The sequence below is a fragment of the Rattus rattus genome, chromosome 1 (genome assembly GCF_011064425.1).
Source record: "Rattus rattus isolate New Zealand chromosome 1, Rrattus_CSIRO_v1, whole genome shotgun sequence".
Taxonomy (NCBI): Eukaryota; Metazoa; Chordata; class Mammalia; order Rodentia; family Muridae; genus Rattus; species Rattus rattus.
The window spans coordinates 187,197,878-187,216,154 of NC_046154.1; positions in this window are offsets into that span (position 1 = coordinate 187,197,878).

The following is an 18,277-nucleotide window of genomic DNA, read 5'->3' on the forward strand; positions in this document are numbered from 1 at the left end:
TGTCAGCATTCTGGGTCAAAAAAATCACATTGACTATCGTTATGGTTTGAATATGTTTGGCCCAGGGAGGGGCACTGTTAGGAAGTGTGGCCCTGTGGGAGTAGGTGTGGCCTTGTTGGAGGAAGTGCGTCACTGTAGGGGTAATTCCTGCTAGCCGCCTGAGAGACAGTTCTTTCCTGTTTGCATTCAGAACAAGATGTAGAACTCTCAGCTCCTTCTCTAGCACCATGCCTGCCTGGACACTGCCAAGCTCCTGCCTTGATAATAATGGACTGAAACTCTGAACCTGTAAGCCAGCCCCAATTAAATGATGTCCTTTATCGGAGTTGCCTTGGTCATGGTGTCTCTCCACAGCAATGGAAACCCTAACTAAGACAGCATCTTAAAAGAATGACCTTATCGACAGAATGTGTGATTGGTGTTTTAGAAATGATGAAAGTAAATTAAATACAATCAACAGGTTTTTCCCAAAACAAACCCAATTCCATGTCCTTTGAAGTCTACCTGGTTTTCTCAAACATAATTAAAATTTTTTAGGGCTTATAGAGATTAAATCAATAATTTGGATAAGCAAAATTTATTACACCATTCTAAAACTTCTGAGTATATATGATTGGTGATACATAAGATTATGTTGCTTGTCAACTACACTCATGGTTAATAGACTTCAGCTACTCGGAGTTTAAGTGTTTTCTGCATCTGTTACTGTGAGTCAGGTAAATCATAGATTTTACTTGATCAAGTAAATATTGCAAAAGATCTGACTACTAACCACAGAGGAAGAAAACAGAAACACAATACAGTCCCTACTAGAAAAATAAAGTTGGCAGTTTGTTCAAAAGATGGAATGAGTGAAGAATTTCATATTTTGTAAAACATATTACTATTGGGGCTGGAGAGGTGGCTTAATAGTTAAAAGAGTATACTGTTTTTTTCAGAGGACCTGGGCCCTTTGGCCAGCATCCATGTTTAATGCCTCAGCATAATGGGTAACTATACCTCCCTCTTCTTGCTTTCCTGGTACTGCACACACACACACACACACACACACACACACACACACACACACACACACACACTCACACACATTTAATTACAACTTAAACTTAAATCCTACAAAATTATTAGTACCAATTTTAGAAAAATAACATGAAATTAAACAATTGAGCATAAAAAGCATTTTGAAGGACATGTGAACTTTAAGACATTATAAGACCTAAAAGAACAACAACAACAAAAAAAAAATCACATAATTCTTTAGCTATCAAATAAAGTACCTGAAATTGCATTTCAAAACAAAAACGGTACATGTCTGCAACAACGGCACAGGAGAGCAGAAGCAAGGAAAGCAGAGATTTGGAGAACAGCCTGAGAGACTTTTATGAAAGAGATAGAGAAGAATAGATGAGAGAGGAGGGGGTGAGCGGAAGGAGGGGGAAATAGGAGGAGGACAAGAAGAACAAGGTGAGAAACAGAAGTGATTAGAATAAGAGAGGAGAGAGGTGGGGAAATGAGAAAAGAGGGGAGGGGAGGAAAGGAAAGGAGAGTGGAGTGGAGGGGGGAAGAGGAGAGGAGATGGGAGAGGAGAGGCGAGCAGGAAGGAGAGAGGAGAGGAGAGGAGAGGTTAATGAAGTGGAAAACTAGTGTTTTTAATCACAAGCATTTACATTTTCCTAGGGACTAATTTAAGTTCCGTAGGTCCCCAAGGTGTTTCCAATATCACAAGTCCCAAACCTTCAAATGACTTGAATTGTCTATACTCTGTTTCCAACTTAATTTTCAGCCACTATTCACCCCCATGACCCTCTGGATCCATGACTCCACGAAGCTGATGCTGCTGGGACCACCATGTCATTGATTCTATTAGATGCTTTCCGGTTTTTAGATGGTCTCATGAAGTTGCTAAGGTACCGACTTTTCTCTTTAAAAGAGAGCATCCCAGGTCTTCTGCCACACATTCACCTCATTTTGCCCTCTCTCCTGTGTCAGATCCTTGTCACATAAAAGCTTATTTTCTAGAAACAGCTAACATATGGTGGAACACCCCAAGTTCAGTCTAAGGACCCTCTTCTTTTTCATTCTGTGTACTCTTCTCCTCCACAATTTGAATTATGATCTAAACACTAATGATATCTTCTGTGTGCCGAGCCAATATGTTCAATTTCCTATATGACATCTCTCCTAGGATTTATTTCCCAACACACATTTGTGTCCAAAATCAAATTCACAGCCTTCCCACACAACTCACTGTGTTTCCTATCACAATGAATAACACCCACATCCATCTAGTTGCACAAGCCTGAAAACTCATCTCGACAGCAAACTAATCTGTTGACATCCACCGCATGCCCTTTTGTCTGCTCACAACACTGAAGCTTGGTGATAATTTAAAAATGAAATCCACTCATTTCTGTCCCTTGTTCAACACCTTTTGGTAGCCTCCCGTTGCTCTCAAAGAAATCTTCCACATGACCTGAGATGGCCTCTATAATCTCATTCTACTGCTGTGTTCTTTGCCTATGGTTTGTCCTTCTGCAGTTTCTGAACCATGTAGTTGCCTCTTTGATTCATTCTTTACTTTCTCAAGAGTTTGCCTGCGTTATATTTTCTGTGTTCTTAACTAGCCAAATTCCAGTTTGTCCTTCACATACCAGGTCACATTTAACTAAGTGAGAGAAGCTTGAATTTCCCTAGAACATCATATTACCTTGTGATGGGCTCTCAGAACTCACCTCAAAGCATTTACTTTGGAGTTCTAATGACATTTCTTATGATCATTTTCTAATTGTTTATTCTTTTCTGCTTCTAGATCATATTTTCACAAAGGAAATGATGTTCCTTTTTTGACATTTTTCTCTCCTCTGTTACCAAAATGTCCAAAATATATCAGGCATAAATAAACACAAGACTAATGAATAGCCAAATGAATACTAGTTGTCTGAAGTGATGAGACACACAGGTATCTGGGGATTTAAGACAAGATGTTGAACCACTAAGCCATCTCTTATTTGACATTTAGACTCCCAGAAAGCTAACCTAGGTCTAATAGAAAGATTCTGGCACAGAACAAGTATTTTCTAGTTGTGGAATATTTGATAAAAGAAGTAGCAAGCACGAGGCTGAAAGATCACAGCTTAGATTCATCCCTTTATTTATTCAATCATTCAACCATCTACTTAACAACCCTTAAATACCTGTTTGTACTTTATCCTATGCTAGCCATTTTGGTTACCAGTGAGATATTATTGTCTATAAGAAGCCGTTGGTCAAATAGGTAAGCCACCACAAGGCCCCAGCAAATAGTGGGGAAACAGTGTCTTACTTCTTGATGGGGGGTTGATTTCAGTGACTCTGTGGTAACATGCGACTAAGGTGGAGGATGGTAGGGCACAGGCTGATGGTGCCAGATCTGATTTATGTGAACAAAGTGGAAGGACTTGGGTAACTTTTTTGGAGCTTCCTGTTTCCAGCATATTGATTGCTTTTTGAAGATAGAACATGTTTGAAGGAAGAGCAACTTAAAAATAAAAACCCTCTATGGGACATTTGACATTGCAGGCTGAGTTAAAATGGAATACAATTAGACAGTAGTAAAATAGATAAAAATTTAAAAGCAAAATGGATTATATTGAGACAGATGCTACCATAAAGTACTTAGTAATGACAATGTTCAAGAAAACAAGATAGTCTATTATAGTCTCTGTGTGTGTGTTTTTCCTTCCTTTTTGGTAAGGAAGACAATGATTTTATATTATGTATCAAGATATTAGTTCATCCAGATTTAAATTATCAGTTATACCAAGAAAAATACCTCAACAAATAAGTTTGAAAACTTTTCATAGCGGTTACTTTCAGGTAGAAAAAAAAACCATAGATATCTCTGTTTTCCCTTCTGTATATAAACACTAATCTTGTATTCATTATTTTGTCACAGCCAGACTTTAATTGCAGTCTTAAGGGGAAAGAGAAACTCTATCTCATAAAAAACTTGGAGAATGGGCAAACATATGGTAGTCTGGCTGTCATCTGTGGTCTCTTGGACTCTAGTACATTTGTCCGGATCCTTCTGGACTTTAGAGTCTCCATTGAGATGTGAGGTGTTATTCTAATAGGTCTGCCTTTGTATGTTACTTGATCTTATGTTACTTGGTCTTTTACCTTTGTAGTTTTTAGTGTTCTTCCTTTGGTCTGTACACTTGATGTTTTGATTATTATATGATGAGAGAGAACTTTCTTTCCTGGTCCAGTGTATCTGGTGTTCTACATGCTTCTAGTACTTTGATGAGAGTTTCCTTCATTAAGTTAGGAAGTTTTTCTTCTATGATTATGTTGAAAATAATTTCTGTATCTTTGACCTGGCTTTCTTCTCCTTCCTTTATACTATTATTCTATTTTTTCTTTTCTTTTGTTATTAATCATTACATTCATTTACATCTCAAATGATATCCCATTTCTCAGTTACCCCTCCACCAGTCTCCCATCCCACATCTGCCCTCCTCCTCCCCTCCTCTTCTCCTCTTCCCCTTTGCCTGTATGAGAATTCTCCCCAACCCACTCACACCCTCCCACCCCACTACTGCAGCTTTCCTCTATGCTGGGGCATCGATCCTCCTCCCCAGGACCAAAGGCCTCCTCTCCTGCTGCTGTCAGGCAAGGCCATCCTCTGCTACATATGTATCTGGAGCCATGCCTCCCTCCAGGTACACTCCTTTGTTGTTGGTCTAGACTCTGGGAGAAATGGGTGGTCAGGCCAGCCTGTGTTGTTCTTCTAATGGGGATGTAATCCACTTCCTCTCCTCCAGTCCTTATGCCAGCACCCCTCCCAAGTTCCCTGAGTTCCCTCTGATGGTTGGCTTCAAGCATCCACATCTGCATTCATCAGTTGCTGGCCTGACTTCCTCAGGACCCGCCACACTAGGTTCCTGTCAGCAAGCACCTCTTACCACAACAAGTGTTGGGTTTGGTGTCTGTTAGACTTGGTCTTTTCAAAGTGATCCACATTTCTTGAATGTGTTGTACCAGAATTATTTTAGACTTAATATTTTCTTTGACAGAGGTATCCATTTCTTATATCATGTCTTCAATGTCTAAGATTTTTCTCTTCCGTCTCTTATATTCTGTTGGTGAGGCTTGCCTCTGAAGTTCTTGCTTGAGTTCTTAAATTTTTCATTTCCAGATTTTCCTCAGATTGGGTTATCTATGTTGATTTTGTTTCCACTTTCAGGTCTTGAACTGTTTTATTCTTTTCCTTCATAAATTATATTTTATGTTTTTGTATCTTGTAATTCAGCTGTGTTTCAGTACTCAGGGCTTGCTGTGCTATGGTTGCTGGGCTCTATTTGGAGACTTATTGTATTTCTGTTATTGGTTGTGTTTTTATGCTGGTGTCTAGGACTCTAGGCTTTAGAAGAATGTAATTCTAGGTGTTGATATCTGCCCCCCCCTTTTTTTGTTCGTGGTGTTTTGTGATTTTGTTTCTGTTGTTCTCTCTGGTTCATAGGAGAGTGTGGCCACTGTGTGCTGCCTGGTAGAAAATTCTTCCTGGATCTTGATATGTGTAGGCAGTGGGGTTACAGTTAAAATGTATGTTTTAGGTTTGGAAACTGTCACTTATTAATGGAAGTGGGCTAGGAAGGGGAGCTGAGAGGACCTACAGGAAGAGGAAAGCAAGTGTTCCACCAGAATCTGTAGAGTCCTGTTAGAACCATGTTGACTGATGTAGGATTTGATATGAGACCAGGCAATTGGATTTAAAGAAGTGGAGGGAAAGATGAAGATCTGTAATTAGGTACCTGCTTCTCTCTCTGAACTGGACTTTCTGTTCCCAGGGAATGCCTGTTGAAGTTAGGAGCTGAGATAAAGCAATGAATTGGAGGAATGAAATTTGAAAGGGAAGATGTGTATGAACATTTGGAAAATGGATGGGGGTGGAGAGAGGCTAAAGTACATGGTCTACTACAAAGACGGCATAAGACTCCAGGATTGATCTGGGGGGAGCTCTAGATGAAGTCAAGATATGCAGTTAGCCTACTTTCTTCCCTGGCCAGAGTTGTTTACTGTTTTATCCAGAGGCCAAACATACTCCAAGAGACTAGAGAATCCTGCTTCAATTACCATACTCAGCAAAACTTTTGGTCACAATAGATGGAGGAAATAAAACCAAATTTAAACAGTATCTATTTTAACTTCAGCCTTACTGAAGGTTCCAAGAGGAAAACTCCAATTTAAGAGGTTAACCACACTTAAGTAAACACAAGAAGTAAATAACCAGATTATCAAATCAAAAGAGTTAGAACACAGAAACACACATACCACCATCAACACCACTAACACCAGTGACATCAAAACAACAACAACAACAAAACACTAACATAACAAACACTTCTTACTGATATTTCTCAACATCAATGGTCCGTTACCACAAGAAAAAAAATACAGGCTAGCAGAATAGATACAAAAATCAGCATCCATTCTTCCATTGCATCCAAGAAACACATCTCAATATCAAAGACACATATCTTCTCTGAGTAAAAGAATGGAAAACAGTATTCCAAGCAAATGAATCTAAAAAGAAAGCTGGCATAGCCATTTCAATATGTCACAAAATAGATTTCAAACAAAAAAAATCAGAAGAGATAGAGAAGGATACTATATACTCTTGTATTAGGGTTTCCCTTGCTCTGAAGAGACACCATAGCCAAGGCAAATCTTATAAAGGATAACATTTAATTGGGGCTGGTTTACAGGCCTAGAGGTTCAGTCCATTACCATCAATGTAGAAGCATGGCAGCATCCAGGCAGACATAGTGCTAGAGGAGGAAAGAATTCTACAACTTGATCCAAAAGCAGCCAGGAAGAGGCTCTCTTCTGTACTAGGCAGAGCCTGAGCATAGGAGGACTCAAAGACCCCCTACACAGTGACACACTTCCTCCGCCAAGGTTATACCTCCTAAAGCACCACTCCTTATGGTCAAGCATTCAACACATGAATCTATAGGGGCCAAACCTACTCAAACCATCACACTTATCAAAGGAAAAATCCACCAAGAGGATATTGCAAGTCTTAGCATCTACATATCAAATACAAGGGAATCCAAATTTATAAAAGAAACCCTTGAAACACAAATTGACCCTCACACATTGATAGTGGGCAACTGCAATATCTCACTTTCAATATAGACAGGCCAACTCCCCATGAATCTAAGACCTCAACATAAAACTAAATACCTTGAACCTGACAGGACAGGAAGTGGGAAATAGCCTTGACCTCATTGGCATGGTAAAAAACTTTCTGAACACAACACAATTAGCACAGACACTAAGACTGACAATCAATAAATGGGATTTCATGAAGTTGAAAATTTTTTGCATGGCAAAAGTCTATTTTATTTGGGAAAAGCAGTGGCCTACAGAAAGGGAAAAGATTTTTAAAAATTACACTTCTGATTAGGGGCTAATATCCAGATATATTTTTTAAAAAGCTCAAGAAACTTGATATCAAGGAAAAAATACCTCAATTACAAATTGGGAAACAGATCTAAATAAAGAATTCTCAAAAGAGGAAACTTAAGTGGCTGAGAAACACTTAAAGAAATATTCATCATCTTTCTTTTAGGGAAATGCAAGTCAAAAATACTTTATGATTTCTTTTTACAACACCCAGAATGAATGAGATCAATAAATCTAGTTTCAGCCCATGCTGGTGAGGATGTGTAGTAACTGGAACACTCCTCCATTATTGTTGGAGCTGTAAGCTTGTTGAGTCACTGTGAAATCAATGTGGTGGTTCCTCGGGAAGATAAAAATCAATTTACCTCAAAATCCAGCTAAATCACTCTTGGGCATAGACTCAAAGGATGCTTCATATTACTACACAGACACTTGTTCAACTTTGTCCATTCCTGCTCTCTTTATGATAGACAGAAATAGGAAAAAACCCCTAGATGTTCCTTAATAGATGGGTAATGTAAATTGATATTTTTATATAATGGAACTGAGTATATATATATACTCAGCCATGAAACATTCACAGGTAAATGGATTGAACTAGAAAACATTCACCCTGAGTGAAGTATCTCAGACTCATACATGAGAGGCATGAATTCACTTATGTGTGAATATTACCTGTTAAATCAATGATTACCAACCTACAATTTGTAGGACCTCAGTGGTTAGATATAGAGTGACTACGGGGGTTGGTAGGTTTCATCGGGAAAGGAAATAGATTTGGACGGAGGGAGGATTCTGAAAAGGAGAATCAAGTGAGGAGTTGGAGGGGAGAGGAAAAGAAGGGAATAGAGGGAGAGACATAAAATTAAGAGACACTGGAGGGTTGGTATGGAAACCTAACACAGTAGAAGCTTCCTAACTATTCATACATGAAAGCAATCTAAATAAGATTGCAAATCATAGAGGACACAGAGTCCCAATCTGGACCATCTCGGCATCAATGAAGCCTCCAGGACTGGGATTGGCTTACATCTGATTGAGTTGTTGGCCAAAGCAGTCTCATAGAAATCCCAAACAAGTCAGGCTGTGCTGAGACTATAGTTTACTTTCCAGAAACTGACCTCATGACCCCTTTGTTGAAGTCAGTACTTACACAACTCATTGAAGATGGAGAAGTCAACTTAATGCCTACATAGAGCCTTCAGTTCAGTAAAGTGTCTTTGGTAGAGGAAGGAACTCTGCACAATATCAAAAGAGAAATGTGAACACCAACCCAGCCACAAACCCTACAGTCTATAACGTATACAAGATATGATAGTGCAATGGTAGCACATTGCTTGTGGGAGTATCCAACTCATGTCTGATTTGACTTAAGGTGGAATCCATTCCTGATGCTCCTTGAGTGTCAAGAAGCTGAGATTAAATATCCCAGAGACCTAAGGTTAAAAATGAATACTACTTGTCTGAAATAATGCTGCTGCTGCTGCTGCTGCCACCGCTGCTGATAATAATAACCAAGAAGAAGATAACTCCTAAGAACATTCTACTATACACATAGATGAGTGTCTAGCTCAGTCATCGTCAGAGAACCTGCCTTCTGCAACAGGTGCAAACAAATACAGAGACTAGCAGCAAGACACTATGCAGAGAGTATAAGACCTTGGAACACATAGACATACGGGAAGACTCTACCAAATCCTTCCTCTTAAGGCTCAGGAAAGAGAAGGCAGGACAGGTTTAAAAGCAAGATGTGATGGAGGAAACCAAGAAAACAAGTTCCTCAAAATAAAGATGATCAAAACAAAATCCAAGGCAGTAAGTACAGGGCCTTCACAATTCTGTACCAGGTCCTCTACATACGTGTGTGTGTGTGTGTGTGTGTGTGTGTGTGTGTGTGTGTGTGTGTGTATGTGTGTGTATCATGATGTCCAGTTTAGTGTTTATGGGATTCCTGAGTGTGAAAACAGGTGTGGTCTAATTCTTGTGCCTTCTTCTTGGCCTCTTTTATATCTGTTTGTTTGCTTTCTCCAATTTTAATGCGTTTTACATTTTGCATTATTTCATATTTTGTTTTATTATACCATATTTTTATTATTAAAACTTAGAAGCCTATCTGCTTATTAATAAGAGACAGGAAGGGAAGGGATCCAGATAAAATGTGCAGTGGGAGTGGAACTGAGAGGAGTTGAGGGATGAGAAACCACAAGTAGGGTATATTATGTAAGGGAAAAAAAGGAATAATTTCAGTAAAAGATGGTGGGAGCAGAGGCGGCATTGGGGGACCCAATAGGATCTCTGAATGTCTTTCATTTGATTGGACAAAAGAGGGTTACTTCAAATGAACATCAAGTTATTCTATATACTGTAATGTGTTATCTTTAGAACCTTACTATATTAATTGAATGTTTTACATACATATGTTTCCTACACATGCTTGTCTCAGTGATTCTTGTTTGTAAGCAAATATACTTCTGAAAAATAATTCTGTTCACATTTCCCTTTTTAAAGTTGCCTGGTTGAGTAATAACTGATTTAAAGGGCTACATCGGGGCTTTAAAATATTGATATTTAATTGTAGAGAATCATCGGACATATTTAATGTATCCAAAAGTCATGCCATATAACTGATTTAGGATAACTAAATTTCAATTTGAAGGGACAAAAGTGTCTTACTTTGTCACTGTAAGAATGCAGTTGAAATCTGGGCTATATTCTAGTTTACTTATTTATTATATTAGCTCATCCAGTAAGCACTAGTCACATGTGGGCAATGCATAGTCTTGGGAGCTAAAACTAAGTGCTACATTGTCCCTTTTAAAGGATACTAAGTTCTTGAAGCCTTCACAAAGGAGAAGACTGTATATGATTGCTTTGCATCCTCAGTGCCCAGAACATGACTCAGACTTTGTCCTTCCACTACCATTAACTCAAAAAATTAAGTTTCTATTATAATTATTTGAGGTCACAGTTCTGTGCTTATATGTTTCACACATGCAGAATGTATAAGCATTAGTTCTTCTCGTTGTACAGAGTCCTTCTGAAATTAGTACTCACTTGACTTGTTACTCGACAGTACTTTTAGAATTTTATGTCTTTCTTGAGCATAAGAATCTTGGAGCCTGTTACAACGGTACATATCCATAATCACAGTGGAGGAAGATGTATTGCCCATGAGTTCAAGGCCAGACTGACCTGCACTGTGAGTTCCAAACAAGTCAGGGCTACACAATGAAATGATGTCTCTAGTGCTGGTACCACACACCCCCATCGCCTCCCACGCATAGCACAAAATGAAACAAAACACTGGAGTACAGCTCTTGGGAGTGAAAACTCACATAAAGTTCTGCTTCACAGATCCATTGTTTTCAATCTTGCAAAGCTTTAGGTAAAAAAATTAATCACCTGAAAATGAAAAGGTATTTAGTCTATAAATTCAGGATTATAAAATGGTTTTTAAAAAGAAAACAAATAAAGAAAAACGACTCATCCTGAATGATCATTCATTAAAAAAAATGTCTGATAAAATGAAGGCACTAAACTAATCACACACTTACTTAAGACTAATCATAGTTAAGGAAGTTAATGGAAATGTTAACGAGAGTGTGGAGTGCTTATGGGGCATAGAGGAAAATAGCATTGAGACGTACTGGGTTAGTGTTGGACCAAAAAGATGTACATTAGACATAACATGCAATTCGAAAGTTCTCCTTGTCCTGTCAGGGTTATAAATCTTTGGTTGATGAAAAGCCCTTAATTTTACATAAGTAAATTGTGATCTGATTTTCAATGGATTCTCATGGATGTGTGCAAAAGAGATGGCTATCTAGGTGTTTTCAATCCCCAAGTACAGCAACAAAACTGACTCACGAAGAAGACAAAACAAAATAGAAACTAGCTGCTCACTGAAGAGATTTCTGACACAGATGAAGACAGTAGATGGACTGTGTCTTTACCAGACCCTTAACCAGTTTGTGTTTCCTTCGGCCATTTGAATAGCATTTTGTTGAGACTGCTTCGTTTATAAAATGGGCTTCTAAGATAAGATTAATTGGAAATGTTTCAACACCCAATGGGATGTGGCAAACTGCATCTTAGTGACTAGGGAGAAATCTTGGCTTTTCAGTTCGGACCAGTAAAACAGAATGATTGGGACACATTCTCATCTAAGAAGCGACCTTGGAATTCTGTTCTGTCTTAAATCACAGAGTTTGGCAGGGATGATTGCTGGGTCTTTCTGGAGTTGTGCCATGTATTCTTAAAATGACATCATATTTAGGAATATGACTAGTCCTCAAAGAAAACACATCTAGCTTTAGGCTCTGCAAGTTTACGATGATCATTTCATTAATACCGTGTAATTAGAAGTATCTGCTGTATATAGAAATAGACATCCCATGCACATTAATTGACTGGAAAGAAAATGCTTACAGAAGTTTGAAGATTATTGATAAAGAAATGGAGCTTAGTAGTCATAAAATGATTTCCTTCTAGCTCAACTTCTACCCACTAAAGGTTAGTTTTGAAACCTAGAGAATCCTTGAAAGATTCTTTTCCTTGTGTTTCTGTGTTTTGCCAGGGGCACGATAAATTCACATAGACATATAACTATATGACAATTGGTTATACAAAGGTATGTGTGTCCTTTATCATGTAAACAGGGAGATGAGAGAAAGGGGAGTTTAAAAAATAAGACTATTGTGAAATGTGAATGTTTTTCTTACTAACCAATCCAATTAATTATTTTGACCTTTTGGCAGGAAACACGATTTGCATATTTTTCCAGGCAGCAACAGGGCCTGCTGGGTAAGCAATTCTGATTTCAGATGCTAAAAGCGGTTTGGAGGAAAGATTTTCTCCCTTCTATAACCGAGAGCTAATTACAATAAGTCATTCCTCCGATACACAGAGTAGAGAATGGGATCAATGTTTTTGTATGAGCAGGGCTCCTAATACTTTTGGGTCTATGAAGTTCAGGAACGTGTGGTTTGATGATGTTTTTCTGGTTGTAAGGCACTGGCAACCTCGCATTTTTATTTCGCTTGACAAAATAAAAAGCAGCTTGGTGACAGTAATAACTGGGAGGCAGATTAGACTGTTTGACCTAACCACATATGGCATTTTATAGTTTGCCTTCAGACAGCTCATCTTTTCAGACTTCCATCAGTACATAAAAGCAGAATTTAGTATTTAATGCTCTAATAACTACGAAACTTCTTGGGGCGGGGGGAGACTACTTTGAGGGCATAAATCCCTCAGCATCAACATCTAACTTCAGCATTGCCCAACAAAGTCTCTCATTTGGACTTTCCACAGAGAACTGGATGCTTTAATGAACTAAGACACTAATTCGCCTCACAACATCAAATGGTTTAATGCCTTTTTCTGTAACCTTGTCATTTCTTCCCTGTTGCATGTAAAATGTAACAATAACTATTTTTTTTTTGCACAGGGAATAAATAATGACTTTGGATTCAGACGTCTGCAAATTTTGCATACATCATTTATGGTCTTATTGCAAATGAGTTTGTGACATCCAGTCTACGGGACTGTTGTATGGTTTTAAGAAGGCTGCACCAAACATCTACCTACTCTAGGAATCAGAGCCAATGACTGCCTTCAATGGCAATTTCCCTTGGTAAGGCACATTTTACCATGACTTCATATTTAAATTAATAAGAATAGGAAAGTAATTGTTAAATGATTACAGTAAAATACAATACAAGTAGGAATTATGAAGGTACTAGAAGTTAAACTTTTCATGTGCAGGTTTGAAATCTTCATTATGGTGTGACATGCTCCAGAATCAATGTTTTAGTGATGACATGTTGAAATGAAATGACAGAGTCATCAATATGTCCACCTAGGAACAATGCACTCGTGGCAGAATGAAGATGGAGCCTATGATACTGCCTTCCTTGGGGAGGAATGCTCTTAAGTCCTCTGACAGGATGCTTCCAGTCTGTCTGTCCATAACCTATTTCAGGAGGCTGAACAAATTCTCTACCTAAGTCTCACAGGAGCTTAGAGCTTCCAGGCTTACCTCTCAAACCTTCCGGACTGCCTCAATAATGGGAAATCATTCATAGCTTATTCATTCTGACACTGGCCATAGACTTTTCCCTGTATTTCTATACAATCTTATGTGCTGAATATTTGATGCTTTCATGTGTATGTGTGTATGCATGCAGACATACACGTGCCCACGCGCCCACGTGTGGTTATGTGTGTGCACAGGCACATGCAGTTGTGCGTGCCCATGTGCGTGTGTGGTTGTGTGTGTGTGTGTGTGTGTGTGTGTGTGTGTGTGTGTGTACATGTATTCTATATTTTTAGGATATAAGTTCCAGGTGGACAAACATACTTTTCTGTTCACTAACAATTCTTCAACACATAACATTTGAAACTGGGCAGGTATTTATGGCTGTTTGCTAAAAGTTTGACTAACCATTTATGAGTCGATACATTTTTTTTTATTCTACATTGTTTCCTGTCCTGTTGGCTATGCATATATTCAGATAAGTGGTGATAGTGCAGTCATGAGAACTTTGTGGGAGTAGTGATCACACACACACACACACACACGCACATATCTTAGTAAATTTTAAGAGTTTAATATGCAAATTAAACAAGCCTCGTTCATGATCATACTTGCTAAGAACAAAAACAAGTAAAATAAGAGATTTCTTAATTATCTCATGTCTCTCTCCACTCTTTGTAACGAACACGTGCTAAAACAGCCCTTCAGTTTCCTCAGATTCCTTTAAATGAGGAGTACTCCTCAGTCACACTTTCTCCTTCTTGTCTTGATTCAGGGGAGAAAAACCTTCATGAGTGTTTATAAAGTATGAGTATCCCACAGGTTAGGGGTCATGAAGAATACATCTTCAGTCCTGCTTCACATACAATTGAGATATTTTTGCTCCATATTAGAATTTAATGTGTGGGTTATATGCTACAGCATTCTTGTTGGTTTGTTTTTGAGAAAGATTGTGTTAGGTAGCCCAAGTTATCCTCAGAGTTGTGATTCTCTTGATCCATCCTCACTGGGATTCCAGGTGTGTGCCACCAAAACCATTTACATAATTTTCACTGCATAGCCCTGTGCTTTTTTAAATTAAATTTTGATTAGTATACAGAAGAATGAGTTTCGTTTGTTCAGGCAAGAACTGAGAAATAATCTGCCAGATTTGTATGAGACTTCTAACTCGGCAGATGGCTCAATTCAACGTCTGTCCTCCCAGTTCTAGGATTTGAACTATAATGAACACCATGACCCAAGAGTTTAAAAACTGTATTAAAGCTCATCAAATATCTTTAAAAAGAAAATGAGGGGCTTGAGATGTAGCTTAGTGGTTAAGAGTACTGACTGCTCTTCCAAAGGTCCCGAGGTCAATTCCCAGCAACCACATGGTTGGTGTGTCTGAGGACAGCTACAGGATATATATATATATATATATATATATATATATATATATATATATGTATGTATATATGTATATGTATATATATAGTATATATATGTATATGTATATATAGTATATATTATGTATATATAATATTATATATATTATATAATTTCTTAAGAAAGAAGCTTCTAAGCACTTATTAGCTAAAAAGAAAACCAATTAAATCAAAAGTTTCTAATAAAACTATTTCTAAACCCAATTTGATTATAAAGTCAAGGTAACTAATGGTCACATATAAAATCTGATGTGGCAAGTCATATCAGGCCTTCTTAGGACAAGAGATGCATGCCTTCACATAGTCTTATGTTTTGAAGATTACAATTCACATGGCATTATTCATAAAATATAACTGAATGTGTCCTGTCTCTTCTTAGCAAGGGATATTGATATTTTCCCTGCAAATGCCCATCAAAATATCTGCTAGCCTTTTCTTTTAAAGAGTTTCTAAGCAAAGGAAGCTCCTCTGTGATTGATGTTGATCTGCATGTCATGGTGAATTTTAGACTGAACATTTTTCCACCCTGGGCAGAGTCAGAGAGAAGCTGACTGCTGGGGCACATGAGGCATGCTGCTTCTCCACATCATGGCTTAGGTTCTGTGAGAATGCACTGTGACCGAAGGAACTCGTGGAGGAAAGGGCTTATTTTTATTTTTTCTTTTTTAAATCAAACAAACAAAAAGTACCAAAACTGACTGTGAAGGAGGAGTTTCCATTTGACATTTAAAATTTTTAATGGCAGTTTTGAACATGTATACTGATTTCCTATCAGATATAATAGAAATGACTTTTGCCAGTTTTCTATGTTTAGAACTGTACAGAATTCACTCTGTACCCCTGTGGCCAAATGTAGCTGCCTTTCTGAGTGAGCGTTCAGAAACTGTAAGCTGGGCTGAATAGTGAGATCACAATTGATGGTCCCTACTCGATGGTATACTCCCACAAATGGCTTTCAGGACCAGCATATCAGGTACGTCCAACTGAAATTCAAAACGGCAGATGGTGTCTTTCCGAGTAGACTACACATCTCCTGGCTACTGCCAGGTAACAGAGTGTTGACTTTCTAAGGGGTCAGGATTTCATCACCATTGCAATTGGCAACCATCAAATTACTTTTTATTTCACTACTAATGTGAAAATGGCCACACAAATGGAAAATAATTTCTTGTCTACCTTCAATATAATTGAGTATATCTCTATTCAGCATATTTAGTCTGCCCCAATGGATGGTCTTGCACTGTCTAGAAAAACAAGGCTTAGGAAAAACACAATAGTCTTGGGTGTTTTTAAGGGTATTATTTAGTAGCACCTATTATAACTAATAAATTATTTTCATTTTTCCATAATTTAAACACTCTACAACAAGGTATTACCGTCTATTTTTGTAGTATTGGGGATCAAGCTTAGGACCTGGATCACTAGCTAGTGTTCTCCCAGGAAGCTGTAACTCAAGCTTTACTTTATGGTCTCTAATGGTGGTTCTCAGCCTTCCTAATGATACAACACTTCTAATACTGTTCTTCATGTTGTGTCTACCAGCCCTGCAGCCACTCTATCTTTTGTTGCTCTTTTTATCTGTAATTTTGCTACTATTATGAATTGTAATGTAAATACCTGATACGTATGGTATCTGATATATGGCCTCTTTGGTGTCTCAACCTTTAGGCTGAGAACTACTGGTTTACAAGAAACACATACTCTAGACGATGTCTACATAAACCCCTACATACTATTTTCCTTATACAGAATAAATAGAGATGCCCTGAGATGCACTCCAGTTATTGAGCTTGCCTTTAATTGAAACTTTAACAATCTGTCTAAACATATGTATTTTCATGTTTAGAATCAGTGGCTATTAACATACACATAATATTAAGACTTAAGCATCTTATATGGTCTTAGGGAATAGAGGTCTGGCAAAGCATTCAGATTCTCTCAAGGAAGAACGTGCTTAGAAGGACCCACCCATATTTCTTCTTTCTACTAAGAGTGTGCTCCGTTTTAAGTGACATGTCATAGATTTTGATCACATGGATATGTGGAAGACAGGCCCTCAAGAATGCAGTGGGTGTCTAGGAGGAACACTGCTTGGTCTTTCACCATTTTTTGACAACTACATGAACAAATATTTGGACATGTTTTCATAACAACAAATTATCTCTTCCAATTACTCTCCAATTTACACTTGTGTTACTATTAACAGCTAGATTGTCCTTTCACACAAATAATAATGGCCTCAACCACTGAAATGAAAATCAAAAGCAGGCAAAGCTTAGTTTTCTTAATACTGGGACAGAAATGTTAATTACAGAGGATATTGAAATATAAAAGAACTCCCTTTGCTGTCTGCAATCTCATTTGAACTTCTCAGGGGTTTAAATATAGTGTTTACTTGGCAGATATTCATGTCTAGAAAATGAAGAAAAAGGAAAATACCACACCAAAGTAAAATCTCAGATTCAGTAATCGACACTAAATCTTCATCAATCATAGACGACTGCTCTCGTTCAGGCAAAATTTCTTCCAAGAGGCCCACATTTAATTTGAAATTAATGTTTCTAGAAAATAGTTAATTTTTAATCTTCATAAAAATATTTGTGATTCAATATCAATTAGATAGAGAAACATATATACACACTTTTAAAATATCATGAGAAGTTTTGTGTAGAAAAGACACAGAATAAAAAAGTTAGGTATTGTTTAATAGAAATATCTCATAAAGGAACTTAAAATTGCATTCATGAAATAGAATGAAAAGGAAAATATTATGTCAAGTGATTTTAATTGCCTTCTAGTGCTCTCAAAAAAACCCATTAAAATTGTATGCACATTTGACAGTGTCGAGTATTTAAATTAAGAGACAGGACTGCATCACCAACAAAGACCAAAATTCACATTACTATAAGAACAAAAGAGCAATTAATGTTTTTTACACAGTTGAGCCTTCTAAAATGTAAGTAGCATCCTGCCTCTAGGTGGTTTGCAGTTCTCCATTTCACTTAGTGTCTGGTCTACCTTTCTTTGTCTTCAATCTCATTTGAACTTCTCAGGGGTTTAAATATAATGTTTACTATATTTACTAGATTCAAGAACTAGAGAAGGAAATACATGATGTGAACCTGTTCTCTGCACATTTATCTAATGCCCAAGTTCTACATAGCCCTGGCTGTCCTGGAAATTGCTCTGCAGACAGGCTGACCTCGAACTTAAGAGATTTATCTGCCTTTGCCTCCTAAGAGCTAGGATTGAAGCATTCACCTACCACACCACCACCACCACCACCACCACCACCACCACCACCACCAGGCACATGCCACAGTTCTATTCAAACCAACTTTCTTTCCAACTTCAGCAAAATCCCATG